Here is a 15048-nt window from a genome sequence, read left to right as displayed (position 1 = left end):
AATTCTTTTTTTCCTCTACAGAAGTAAAAGCACATGAAAGAAAAAAGTGCATTAAAAAAACAATTAAAATTAACCAAGCTTGATTTTGTTCAACACCTTTTTAATAGTATTTTAAGTTGCTGCCTGATAAGAACAACAAAAGCACTAGTAAATTTTGAGATTAGCTGAATTTTGCTACTAGTTGAGTTAGTTTTCATAAGCTGCAGAGTAAGGTAGAGTCAATGAACTGTGGTGAAACAGCACAAATTATGTCTGGGAATAACAGTAATTTAAACCATTGGTGTTTGACTGTGACTCCTCTCATCCCACTGGAGTCAACAGGGCTTTTGTCATTAACTTCTGTCAAAATCTTGCCCCCACTCACAATTTTTTTCCTATGAATCACCCAGGGATATTCCCTTCATATGCTCTCTGGAGGGGGAGTTCCAGAAGTGGAACTAGATGTGCAGGACAACTTTGCATTTGCAAATCACCTACTGAGAGGGGTGATTTTCTTCCTTTGAAGAGAAAAAAAAACCATTTTTCTCAGTCACAATGATAGAAACAACCAAAGGAAGTTGGATAGGTATTAAATACATGTGTGTGTGTATATATATATATATATGCACACACACCATGTATTTTTATTTATGTATATGTACAGCCCATATTTTTAATATATATATACAAACCCCTCCCATATTTTTATGTATATATACAAACATAAGTAAAACAGAAGGGATATATATAAAACAAAAATTCAAATGACCTAACATATTTATGACAGCTAACAAAAAATAGAAATAAAAATAGAAACACACTAAGGCAGTATCAGCTGGCTAGGTTGGTTTGGTTTTTTTTTTTTTTTTTAGAATCTGAAATGCTAAAGAAGAAAACTAGGGTGAAAAAAAAAATTTATAGAACAATTATTCCAGGAGGGAGAGGAAAGACTACAGATTACCCTATTGTTTTAAATGTTGCTGGGTTAAAGCACAGCCTTGTTTATATTCTAATTTATGGATGCATCAGATACCCATACACACAAAATTCCTGTACAACCATGAACCCAGCTGGGGCTACACACCAGAGAAATATACACTACCCAGATGGGGCACAATAGGAATATAGAAACACATTCCTGATGAAAAAAAATAAATCTTTACATCACTGTTGCCTGTGGGATTTTTGTCTTTTTGTAGACTGGAGTTAGACCTTTGTGCATGAAGAAAGAGAACAAGAACCCAGATGTGGAAATAGAAAGGAAACAAGGTATGTCATAACTTTTTCCAATAAGAGCTAAAGAGAAGGACAAAAAGTTATATTTTGCTATTCTGGTATTTTGCCTAGCAGAGACACATATTTATGAGTAACTTATATAAAATTTACTAAGGTTTTCTTTTTAAAGAAAAAGGTGGAAATTTAAAATTAGGGGTTCTTATGACTTAGTTGTGTTCACTGAAAGATTAGCATAAATACAGAAAATAGGAGTAATTTTGTCACCAGAGCACTTCAAAATTAAGATTTAAAACTAGCAAAGTGCCCTATCACTGTACACTGAAACAGTACTTTGTATTTTATCAGCTGTTATGCTCAATTTGTAGGAGAATTTCCAGACAGAATCGTTCAATTGATGATCACAAATAAGAAAAAAAAAGGAGACATCTTCTTTTTCCATAAATGAAGGTGGTAATAGTTTTATTAAATTCAAATTATGTTATTTTAACATGTTGATCAAATGCATCATGAAAACCAAACATTATTTGCTTCGTTTAGTTTTATGAGGGTACAATGGGAAATGCCATTCTCTCCAATCACAGCTTTTCTGAATGTATCCACTTCACTGGTCTCTTAACAACAAATGCAATTACATTTTACTGTAAAATAATCAAATATTCACTTCCTTGCACATAACAGCTATTTTGTTTTGGATGTAAACACTTTGGTTGAATTTTCTATTATCTAAAAGATGCTATTTTCTAGAAGGCAGCATCCTCATTTAGAAAACTGTGGCATTTTCTGACTCTTGATTTGATTTAAAGAGAGACCTAAAGGAAATGGAATTACTGAGAATTATTTAAAATTTGAAATAATAACTAAATCCACAATGTTAAAAAAAGTACTTAAAAAAAAATCTATTATTATTTCCTATAAACTAATAAAGGATTCGCAACATTTTAAATAACATTTTGCCAAGGTGCCCTTGCCCAAAGTCACAGGAAATAACTTTGAAAACTTTTTCAGGAATTAAATGCAAAATGAAGTCAATATTTTTTCAATGAATTGTCAGGCTAAAACAATGTGTCTTTTAATTTAATTTCTGTTTATAATGGTTCAGGTTGACATGACTTTAACAAGACTTCAAAAATCTGCATAATGCTTTAGGTACATCTTGTGCCTCTTACATAGACAGGTCCTTGATTGCAATCCTAATTCCTTGCAAGTTTACTTTTCCTGCTCTTATTTCATGTGTTTTGGAAATTTTTAATATTTATCCCTTCTTTTAAGAGGATAACTGTCCGAAGTTTTACCTTCTGGAAGCTGTGAAAGTCTTAGCCTTAGTGTTTTTGTGGTTTTGTTTGGTTTTGTGTCTGGTTTTTTACCTAGCAAATAGTGTATTTTTTTAAATTGTAAAGGTCTCATTACAGTGACCTTCCAGACACAATTTACATATTTCTCCATAAACTAAGAATAAGCATTGTTTTAATGAGGGTCTGCTTAAAGAATGTTTGGTTTTTTCCCTTCCCATTGCCTGAAGCCTCAGAACCCTCTTTCAGAAAACCTTCTGTAAGTGGATCTCATACAGGGACATCAAATGGTCCAATATCCACCAGAAAATAAAGAAGTGTTAAAGGAATCAAAGCAGGAGTGAGGTCTGTGACAGACAGCAGGTATTTTGGGAAGTTAAAGAATAACCTTTGTTTACAAATCCATCACTTCAAAAGAAAAAAAAAAAGATTTTTATCCCATTTTTACTGGAAAACTGTGAACCAAACCCACAAATAAACCAGCTTTAAATTGCAGCCCTGAATCTGAGCAGAAGGAAGAGCACAGCCCTGTTTGGGACGTACACATTAACCATTGTGGATGCAGTGCTCCTATTAGAATATATTATCACACAGTATCCAAGTTTATCAATGCTGGCCCCAATTCAAATATGCCGTTAGATGCCTTACTAAGTGCTTCACTAAACCAAGCCTTTAATGCTATTTAAAACTAACTTAATACAGAAAAGAGCTATAGATTAACTGACACATTTATTGCCTTTTTTGTTCCAATCACTTCTGTTTAAGTGCACTGCACTCTGGGGAACATAACAACTTGGTGGGGGGGAGGAGGGGAACCCCAGCAAGTTATGTTTGACCTGGAATTGAAAATTCAAACAGCAGACCATTCCAGACCTCAGGCTGTCTGATCCTTCCAGTCTCACGTAATCTATTCAATAGTTAAGCCTCACTCCCTATTACCCCTTAATAGTGGTTGTGCCTTTTATTGAATTCCTCAGAGCAAATCATCTAAAACTGGCTTTGAATGACCACGTGGCTCCTGGAGTTGATTTGGAAACCCAGAAAACAAGACACGTACCAGTGTTTGAGCAGCTGGCCACAAAATGACAGCCTCGGGCAGGAGCTCTGTGGCACAGGCAGCAATGCCAGAATCCAGCTCCCTCTCACAGCACCTGATGCCTCAGCCAGGAGACCCTTCTCTGTCCTTGTGCCTTGTCAGTCACACTTTCCCTCTCTTGTGACAAGGGGAGATTCAGAGATGAGATGTTCTCCGAGTGCACCATTAGTGGGATGTTGGCTACTTCAAAGCTATAAATGAAGGCTGCCTGCAGAGCCCAGCACCTCCTCTGGACAAGGGCTCAAAGCAGGGAACCCCCTCCCTCCAGGGGTTTTCAGCAATTCCCAGAGGCTGCTGCTGCCATGAGCAAGAGGGGAGTTGCACACAGAGGCAGGTGGCAGAGCCCCTGGGAAGAGAAGGTTGTCAAGGGCAAATGTCTGTCTTTGTGCAGAAAAATTCATCTCAGAAATATCTGTGGACATCTCATTACCTGCCTATCCCTGATTCATCCCCTAAACACCATAGTTTTATCACAGGTGTGTTTCTCCGTGGAAAAACAAACAAGTAAACAAACAAACAAAACCCAACAAAACCTCCAGTACTTACTATTTATTTCGATTTTGCTACAGCACACACATCCATGAAAACAGAATTAAAGTAACACGTGCAACTTTGATTTCAGCATTTCCCAGTTCTGGTGGCCAAGATTTGTCACCTTAGCAAGTTTTTAAAAGTGCATGGTGTGCATGTAAAGTTTCCTCAAACTTAGGGGAGAGAAAAAATACTCAAACCAGGCAAATTCCTTTTTTTTTTTTTTCTTTTGGGTCAACCTGTCAACTATTGCACACCTGAGAGACAGGTGAGAGCATTAGACCCAAAACCAGGGTCCATCTTACTTTGCAGCACCCCAGTCTAGGAGAGAAAGCAGAGCCCAGAAATCTTGTGTTTCAGGCAGTGTTCTGGGGAGCAGCAGCATCCAAGCTCCCTATGGTTGCCCCTCATCTTCTGCCATCTTGCCCTCTTAACCAATCTGATTCAATCTGTGCTCACAGCAAGTCTGGCCCTGTTTCTTGCCTGTTTTGCAGCTTCTGTTGCACATGAATCAGAACTGCTTCCCACCCTCATCCAATTCCTTCCTCTGCTGCTTGGAGCTTTGGAGCTTTGGTCTGCCTTATCCATCCGTCCCATCCTCCAACTGAATCAAATAAATGGCACATGAGGCTGCACTTGAGGTAAGATGTGCTAAAACACAGAAATACCCCAAACACATTGGTATACCCAGTCCTTCTTCAGCCTCATGTTCTTCTACCTTTAAAGAAGCATAACTGTCTTCTTTTTACCCTTTTTTCTTCCCCTCTGCCAATCAGAAGACATTTTCACAATCCATATTCCCCAACATACAGCCTGGGGTTTGTTTTGAGCCAGAACAAAAGAAATAACTTCTTCCAAGTGGTGCACAGTGCAGTTCTGGAGTCAAGGCAATTAGGCCTAAAACTGTCTGAAGAAAATGACTTCACATCCCAACTGAAGAGAGCATATGGAACAAAATGTAATGGAAGAATGACACAGCTGAAAACAAAACAAAGACGTGCCATATTTCATAACAATGCAGATGTTAAGATATTGAAAATATTTTTAGCATGTACCAGAGAACACAAAAAAGAAAAAACCCATTGGGAATAAGAGTTCAGATCTACATTGTTCCCCTGTTTTCATGACGTTTACAATAGTATTATTCCCTCCCACCGGCCACGAATTTAAACAGCTCCAAAACAAGCTCTTCATTTTGCCAAAAAAACATCAACGTGTTCATTATTTTTAAGTCTATTCTAGTGAATACTACCTGAAACAACCCATTCAACTCTCTGCAGCTGGTTTTCTGCCTTCAGAGGCCTTAATTTTCTCTACATGGACCTCACTTTAGTCACAACCATGTTGGGCCTTTCAACTCCCCCTCCATTTTTAGTTTTGAGTTCCAGTGTACACTTAAGCCCCAGAAACTCAAAGTAACTTAACTCAAAGGGCATATATTTTATTTCAAAGTCAATTTAACACTGTAGGAGTTGTTCATGTACACTCAGTCCATTGTGTCTTATCATCCTTTTCCACTGCCCTCTCCTCTGGAAATTCAATTTTTCTTCAGCTGGGCAACCTACACATCCCTCAGCTGCTGAGGAAGGTAATTTCTCCTTTTATTTTGCCCATGACCTGCCCTTCTGCAGACACACAGATAAATCCTACATAAAGGGAAGACCCAGCACACCATGACAGAGGTGCTGTGGTGCCCAGCCAGAGCAGGTGACCTTGTGTCCTCCTCAGTGTCACTCTGGGCTGTCTCACCTGAACACCCCTGCACGATGCAGCTCTGCTGGCCATTGGTCTTTGTGCCCCCCAGCTCCCAATGACAAGACCCATTCCTTGCTTTGCCACTCTGCTGCCTTTCTCCAGAGGGTGAAAACAAGGCACAAATGCAGCCAGTGTGGGGGTTCTGAATTCCCCCACCCACCCCAAAAAAAAATGGTTTGCTGGGGTAGGTAATTTTATGTCACAGGGGGACAGAGAAGGGAGCCAGAGTTTTCTCACTATAACTCAATTCTCCAGTTTCCAAGAACCAGCATTCATGGTGACCTCACCAACTGGACCAGCTGAGGAGCAAAAACTCCAGCCCCTCAAAGCTCCACACCCAAAAAGATGCCAAATACCATGAGGTTATACCTCCTTTCTCAGCCTCCTGAACATCTAGTGAGATGTACAACACCCTTCATTTGCACTGAGGGCTCTGCACATCCCAGCAGCACAAATTCCACGAGCACAACACAACCAGTGCAAATCCTGGATGCTTTCTCAAAGCTTCAGACTTCCTGAACTCATGTTTCACAACACAGTCTGAATCCTCACCTGCCCTCTGGGATGGGAAGTCAATGTCCAGGAATGGGTAATTACTGCCTGGATAATTCATTCCACTCATGAGCAGCCTCAGTTATCCCCCAGCAACAACTTGGATAAGGAAGGGACCCACACAAACTGAATTATGCTGGTGGTGACAACCCATGTGCAGCCACGGTGTTTTCAGAGGAGAAATACACAGTGACAACAGAGGGGCTGCAGGGAAAACAGCAGCAGTTAACGGGGTGATATTTCCATGTCCAGGGTCTGCACTGAGCAAACCTTTGGGTAAGACCACATAAGGATTTCAGCAGCTGAGCAGCCCAAGTCTAGTTTATATTGGACAGGAATAGAGAGTGTGTTTTGAAAAAGTCTTCAGGCTGGAGATCTACAGTGCTTTTCCTGGTAGCTCACCTTGTTACAGGGAACCAGCACACAGGAATTCCTGGTGCCTGGCAAAGCTCCCATTCCTGAAACACATAAATGGACCAAAAAGGGCTTGTGTGAAGGCAGCTGTAATGATCTTCACTTGTCAGTTGCCCAAAACAGATCAATAGCTCCAACTTTATTCATGGAAAAGCCAACATTTCACTTCATTGTCAGGAAAGAAATGCTGCTTGCCTCTCCCCTCCCAGATTTCTCAGGCAGCTCTGCTACCACTTCAAGGACATTGCACAGCTGAGAGTCCCCAGGACCTATTTCCCAACCACTGCCACCATCCATGGCAGAGTCAGAGGGTCACACTAGACTATTTACACAAGAGGAGCAGCTTTGGAAAGCCTGGTTTAGTCTGCCTGTCTTCAGTTACAAACTACCAGACACAGGTTTCAAAAGATCTGCCAAGAAATTAAAATCTAACTTGTCAGAAAGGCAGAAACAGATTGCAGAAGGGCAAACTGGAAACAGGGGAGTTCCCAAGAGGTCTTAGAGTTTGTTGAAAAAAAAAGTAAAATTTTTCTAGTTTTTCCCTATGTAAGAGGAAAGTACAGCTTGACTTAATTGCAAAGCATAATGATAAGCCAGCATTTATGTATATGACTCATTTTCAAATAATTACAAAATGCAGGGAGATACAGAAGACACAATTTAGGACTGTTTTCTTACTCTTAAGACTCACAGAGTAGAATCAGGTCTACAGTAGTGTTACAAGACTCAGACACCATATCTAAGCAGTTTTATCTCCAGTTAGGCCTGGTATTTCCCCAAAATCCCACCTGCAGACACCAATTACACCCAATGAAGGCAAACTCTAATGCTAATGCAAGGCCATGCTCCTCTGAGAGCACACAAAGCTGGTGTGTGTCTGAAACCTGGGACCACAGCCTGGACTGGCACTGCTCTCGTGGAGCTGCAGGATCGCTGAACAAATCACTCAACACGTGCCTGGCAGGCAGTGCTGTGGAAAAGAAGGATTAGGACAGTCCTCAGACACCCAGCAGATACAAGCTCACCGATCTTGCTCCTTCTCTGCATGGCCAGATCAATACTAGGATGCACAGGCATTGGAACTGTATGCAGAAGGTGCTAAATGAAAGTGGAGAAGAAATAGAAGAAGCCCCAGGTGATTTAAGGGATGAAACCAAAGTGCCTTCAAGTGAGACTTGAGGATTTAAGTCTGTATAAATTATCGGCGAGGATAATTTGCTTGAACAGAGTACCAGGCTAAGTGATGGATTCTCTGTCATCCCCTTAAGTTTTTGCAAGACACTGAGCACAGCAGAATCATTGCAGAATATATTTCTGTGTCCTTTGGCGTGCAAGATGTTTTAAAAGACAGCATGAGGATCTTTCTGGCCTTGAAAACAAAATTCTGCGGGCTGTGCTAAAGCTGAAGACTGAAATCTAAAGAAAATATTTAATGCTTTAAACAAATAATGTGTTTCCTATTTAAATAAAACCACTTTCAGACAGTAAGCATTATGAGTGGGGAAAGCACAAGCATTTACAAATGCCAAATCAGCTTGACAGAAATTTTAAGAAATAATTTAATTTCTATGAAATATTTTCTGCTCATTCTCTAATTGGGGAAAATTCAGGCGAATGTCAGTCTCGCCTCCTACCAATTATGACCAAAATATTGCCTTTTACTTCCCATCAGTGACACACCAAGTACTGGCATTTTTATTTCAAAATTTGTATGTGAGGGCAAAGTTAACATATCAGTAAAAGGCTGTGGTTAGTTAGGTAAACTCCCCGTGGTAAATTTAGTTATTTCCTGATGTCACAACTTAGTAAGACAGGAAAGTCTTCTGCCAGTCTCCACCTTCTCGACATATGGCAACTCATTTCAAACCAAGAGGAGATACAAAAACCTCCCCTCTTGCAATAAAGCAATTAATCACTGTCTGCTAACTTTCTTTCCTGCTTTTGTGCCACTTTTTAATGGAATTCCCCACATTCTTCTTCCAAATATAGATTTTAGGTATAGCATTAAGCAAGTTATTAACACCAAATAAACAATTTAATTATATGTCTCTCAAGGCCATGGGTCTTTGCACATCTTCGCATCCTTTTGTCATCCTCAATCCTCTCCCAGTAGGTGTAGAAAATGAAAACATAAAAAAAAAGAAAATGAAAATACAGGTAGAAATGTGGCAGCAAAAAAACATGTAAAGGAAGTGCAAGGTCAAGAAGTGCAAATATTAAACCCACTCACATTAAAAACTGAGAAATGCAATTAAGTTAATCAATCATTCCGGTTTCATCAATGTGTTTCTACTTGAGGGACAAGTAAATATTACAAATTTGAGTTTGGAATTTAACTTTAAAATACACACATTATGCATTTGAGGGAATCTTTCTGAATGAGACTAGACAGTGAATGTGATGGGAAAGAGCAAATAATGAATTGAGAGCAAAAAGAATACAGAGCAAAGGCTTTGTCTGTTGTCCAGTGTCCCATTCTACAAAAAACTCCCTGAGACCAGAGATGCTATTTACTTCTAAAGGTCCCAAAATCCATGCATTGTGAAGCATCATGGATATCCTCAGTAGCAAACATTAACTTTTGATTGAATACAGTCTGGAACCACTCAAAGGGATGAGGAGTACAGCCTCCAAGGTCTCAAAGCCAGCTTTGTCTCCATAGAAGTCTCATTTTTTTCCAGAACGAGAACAGAGATAGGGACAAGCTACAAGAACTGAAATTCTCGAGTTGTAATTAATTCATTAGTGACAACTTTGTAAAAGCACCACGTAATATTTTAACCATGTATCAGCTTCAAAACTCTCCTCAATTCAGGCAAGATAAAAAGCACAGTTTTATACATGGCAGAACAGGACAAGTTCTACAGAACTGTGATGAAAATTAATGACTATATTATGAAGCAAATGATACCAGCCACCAATTATTTGCAGCTCAACTAAATGAGAAGCACCCTGAGAAAATTCCAGCTAGTTAAGAGTAGTTTCTAGCTAGAAAATCCAAGCTGTTGGATTCTGCACTTTCCAACAGCCACTGAAATTGGAAACACAACTCAAGCACTGAAACACTTGTAGTGTATATTTCATACCAGGTATAAAATGGTGTAATACAGAGTTTAAGCCAACCCAGGTGGTGCAACACAACAAAAAGGTGTAATTCCCAATCATTCATCTTATTTTTCCTTTGCAGATAGGAAAAATCTGAGCTGCCTTGGGCAGGGGGATTCAGCTCCTCACCAGTGACATCAAACGCAGCCCTGCTGCAGCTGGAGGAGTCAGTGGTCTTCTCTGGAGGGCAACTCAGGAAAAAAAACCAACTTGGAAACTCAGATTTGCCCTGGAAACCCCAATCATTTTCCACTAGCCAGGGAGGAAACACAGTCAGTGCTCCCTCCAGACTAAGGACAGCCTTTGTGGATGCCCCACCAAAGCCACCAAAGGCAATGCCCTCAAACTAACACTCCAGCAGACAATAATGCTGCCTAAAAGAGGGACAGAAGGACAGAAGGAGGAGAAACCTTGCCTGACAAAGCAGGAGCATAAAATGGATTTATCAGAGTGGGAGGAAAAGAGTGATAATGAAGAACATTTCAGTGAGACCAGCTTGAGAGAGATTAACATTCAGTGCAAAAAAAAAAAAAGTTTAGGGAAAAAAATCACAGTAAAGTGACTGCCTTGGGAGAGAAAAATATGCTAGATCTTCAAGGTGCCATGTGGCCACATGTCTTTACCAGCAGAGCTGGTGGAAAACCCAAGTGACTGAAAGGTAACTGCAATCAGCTTGTAAAATAAGGGAAGCTTCTTCATAAGGGTCTTAGACTACAACAGCATGGAGACAGCAAAAGTAAAAGAACATTTGAGACAATTAGAGCAGGCAACAAAAACATCTATGAACTTTAACAAGAAGGCAGAAGTATTTCTTTCCCCATATAACCAAGAAAACACACAGCTGCCACTCAAGGAAAGTCCTGTGCTATTTCAGAAACATTTGGTCTAAGAGATGAAACTTTTTATCCCCAGATACACTTCTGCATAAAATACCAAATGTAAGGGTTGGACATCTATAACATTTTCAGAAGAAAATATTCCCCAGTTCAAATGTGGAAAATTAAAGATAAACATATTTTGAACATATGACCACTGAGGAATAAAAAAATAATCTTCAGCAAGCAGGTAAAATTCAGATGTAAAACTGGAATCATGTAACAAGACATTTGACAAAATTATTTTTAAATGGACTTTTTTATTAATACCTGTTTAGTTATTCAGCCATTACATATTTTGCCTGACCTTATTGTTTGGTTCTCTATTCCCTAAACTTTTTGGTTCTTTATTCCCTAAACATTTTGATAAATTTTTGTCCTAACCTCTGACTGCATTAAATGTAAAGAGCCTGATGGACATGACATCTACACATTCCTCTTTTCCACTGAACAATTTAAACTCTTACTGCTAATTACAAAATTCTTGCCTGAGTGCCACTGCTCACTAAGTTACTTAATGTAACTCTGTGTCTTTTAGAACAGTTCCATATTTTTCTAAAACTTCATTTTTTACACCACACTGCTCCCCAAAAACCTCACAGATACGTTTGATTTAATTCTAACTACCTAAAAGTTTTCCTTCTTCCCAGCTTTATATCATCCACAGGTTTGTCACCTCCTCACTATGTTCCAAGACATTAATTAATGAGACATAAAACACAAGGAAATTTCTGCGGGACAAAACTTTGTTCTATCTTGAATCATTAAAATGAAATAAAACCTGAAGTAATTGTTGAAACAGTCATAAAGCAGCAATCTTATTTAATTAAGTAACCCACCTGGCTTCAAATTCTTATACGTTTTCTAAGTTTTGTTGAATCAAAGGAGCTCCAGCAGACTTCTTGGAAGGACTGATACCTTTTAAAGGTTTCAAAAGTCATCACAAGCACTACCTCCACTCTCCTCCATTCTCCATCCTCAGAAATACAAAGCAATTCTATTTTAGACTGAGACTTCTAGGTCTGTTTACAGGGGAGCAGAGTTCAGGGGGAGGAAATGTTTCTTTTCACAGACTTCATTAAATAAAAGATTCACAAGACATTTTTGCAATAAATTCATAGAATCATCGAATTGTTTAGGCTGGAAAAACCTTTAAAGCTCTCAAATACAACCATTAACCCAGCAGTGCCAATCCACCACTCAAATATGTCCCTGTGTCTGAAACATCTGCAGGAACAGTGACTCCACCACTTCCCTGGGCAGCCTGTTCCAATGTTCCACTCTTCCCACGACATTTTTTTCCTAACATCCAATCTAAATCTCCCCTGGTGCAACTTGAGGCCATTGCCTCTTGTCTTGTCACTGTTACCTGGGAGAAGAGACCAACCCCACCTGGCTCCAGCCTCCTGTCAAGGGTTGTAGGAGGCATTAAGGTCCTCCTGGCCTTCCTGTTCTTTGGGAGTTAAAATGAGGAAAATCAGGGTTGATGAAGAAGGATGAGGAAACATCAGCCCAGAGCAGCTCCTTGAAATTCCACAAACCATCCAACAAAACCCCCTGCTCAAAACCATCTTCACCACAGCCAACAAAATCTTACACCTTTACAAACAGAAAAGTTTAACAGGCAAATGCCCTCATGGGAAAGCATTTGGGAAAACAGACTTTGAGAAGTTGCCGGTTCTTGGCTGGCCTCTGTAAAGGATAATATGAATGTTTATCTGGTGAGGAAAAATATATTGAATTGAGTAACCCTCTCAAGGCATTTGCCACCAGCAAGCTGACACAGCACACCACCACTCAGAGTAGCCCAGCTTGCTCTGACTGAACAAACAAAAAAAACTTCTCCAAACTTCATAAAATAACCCAGTCTGGGTCAATGGAGAGAGCACTGTTATGTCTATGTGTTTGATATGCTGTTAAATAGTCATTCCAATTAGAAATTATTCGTGCAGGGGCTAAAGCAACCACAGAGATTACGTTTACATGTGTCAAGAAGCACCAAGATGGATCAAAATTTTTAAAAAACTCCACCTATAAATTTGATGATTAAAGGTAAAACTGCTGTGAAGCAAAGAAAAAAAACAAACAGAAAAATGAAATGAGAAAAGAAGGCATATCTAAAAGTTGAAAAAGCAAATTGGCAAGAGTTTCAGGGTCTGAAATTAGAGGACCTGGAATTTCTGTGCATGCTCAGGAGGCTGCAGGATGCAAGGCTGTAGGAGGTGATGTCAGAAGTGTGTCTGTGCCTCGCCACTGGGCTCAGGAGAGACCTGATAAGCAGATTTCTGGTTTGTTTTGGGCCCTGGCTTCCATTTTATCAAAGGTTTCATAAGAGTTTACAACTTTCTTTGTGAGCAACACAGACTTCATACAACCAAAATCTGAATCAAAGGCAGCATGTGACTTTCGTTTTGACTTGAGAATTATTATTATTTTCATTATATAGAGCACAACCGCCTCAATTATCAGGAACACTAAGAACTATCCAGATAAAAACTAACAAGTACAATCTACTTGTAAGGCATCAGAGAATAATTACACCCTCCCCACAAAAAATGAAAAATACAAGTGTAGTTGATAACAAAAAGGAAAATTTAAAAAAAGGTATGTATGCACAAGCTTTATAATATTGAAATATACAACCTGTTTTCTCAGAGGATGTTGTATTAGAAAAATATAACTGAAATAGTTCCCAAATAACTGATTCCACTCAATTAAAAAGAAAAACAAAAACAGCAGTGTCCACTTTCTAAGATAACACTGGAATAAACAATTGCTTGGGAAATATGCTATGGCTGGTACATCTCCTTATAACCACTTAAGACCACACACTACAGTTTAAAGTGTGATTTTAAATAGATATGAAAGTCTAACCCTCTGACTATGCTACTGGTGAAGTTCAGTTCCACAGATGGCTGGTGCACCCCCTTATAACCACTTAAGACCACACACTACAGTTTAAAGCATGATTTTAAATAGATATGAAACTAAACCTCTAACTATGCTACAAGTGAAGTTCAGTTCCACAATGCCTGGTAACAAATTCTTTTTAGAGAACAATCAAACCTTGCTGTTATCTGTGCTGACCCAAATCTCCTTTAGTGTCTGACTGCCCGTGGTTCAGCTTCATTACCTCACTATATTAATTAGTGAATAAAGGGAAAACCAAGATTTTTCCTGTACTTTTTCTTTCCTTTAGTACAACATTCCACTATAGAAAATAAGAGTCAAGAAATTACTCTAAGTCTGTTTTGCTGTTGTTGAACAAATAGGGAAACTGAAAATCATTCAAGGGAATCATCAAAATAACTGAGCTAATGACAGGACTGATTCTTCTCCCATCCTTGAGAAAGATGAGTGTCTTAGGTGGAATAAGAATCTTCATTTTATTTCAGAAAAATCTCCGATTTTACTTTTTCCTTAAACAGAAGAATATTTTAGTCTCATGTTTCAATATGGCTCTCAGCTTAACAGGCAACCATGGAAAACTTCGTGGGACAATCTGAACTTTTGAAGGAAACAGACACTTCTCCATGAAACTCTTAAAAATGGGTTTAGCTGGTATTGTCTTTTCATGTATTTTTATCTTAGTACCACTGGGGAAAAAAAAGTGACCTACAAAAACCTCTAGAAAAATCAGATCTGACAGTAACATATAGAATGGGAATATTCTATATGTTGGAATATAGAACAGCTTTGACTTAGGGAGGCCAGTCTGCTTTCTTTCCCTCGTCAGTCTGCAGCCAGTGTGGACAGACAAAACCTCCCCCAGGAGGTAACTCAGAGCAGAAACCAGCTTGGGGTGCTCCTCATCACCCGCTGGGGAAGCTGAGTTATTGTACCAACCCCAGGAACCCAAGGAGACAAATACTCCTGGGTTAGATTAACCTTTGTGCCCCCTGCACCATCCACTGCTGTGACTCCTCGTAGGGTGCAGCACGGAGTTTGTGCTGGTTCTGTTGTGTTCACACCAAGATCTGCCACTGGGAGACTCTTCTTTGATTTCATTTATTACTGGGTTGGAAGGCTACACAAGCCTGGTTTCATAACTTCTAAATTATTTTAATATTTAAATGCCATTCTCATGTCTAATGGTCAAGTTGTTATTTATGCTGAACAACCTATCCTCTCCAAGCTCTTACTCAGTTCAAGTCTAACATAGCTTTAGTCCTTCTACATTTGGATAAGAAACAAGCCTAGATGCAACTTCACCATT

This window comes from Passer montanus, unplaced genomic scaffold (assembly GCF_014805655.1).
Source record: "Passer montanus isolate IOZ18808 unplaced genomic scaffold, ASM1480565v1 scaffold69, whole genome shotgun sequence".
Taxonomy (NCBI): domain Eukaryota; kingdom Metazoa; phylum Chordata; class Aves; order Passeriformes; family Passeridae; genus Passer; species Passer montanus.
This window is presented reverse-complemented; position numbering follows the sequence as displayed.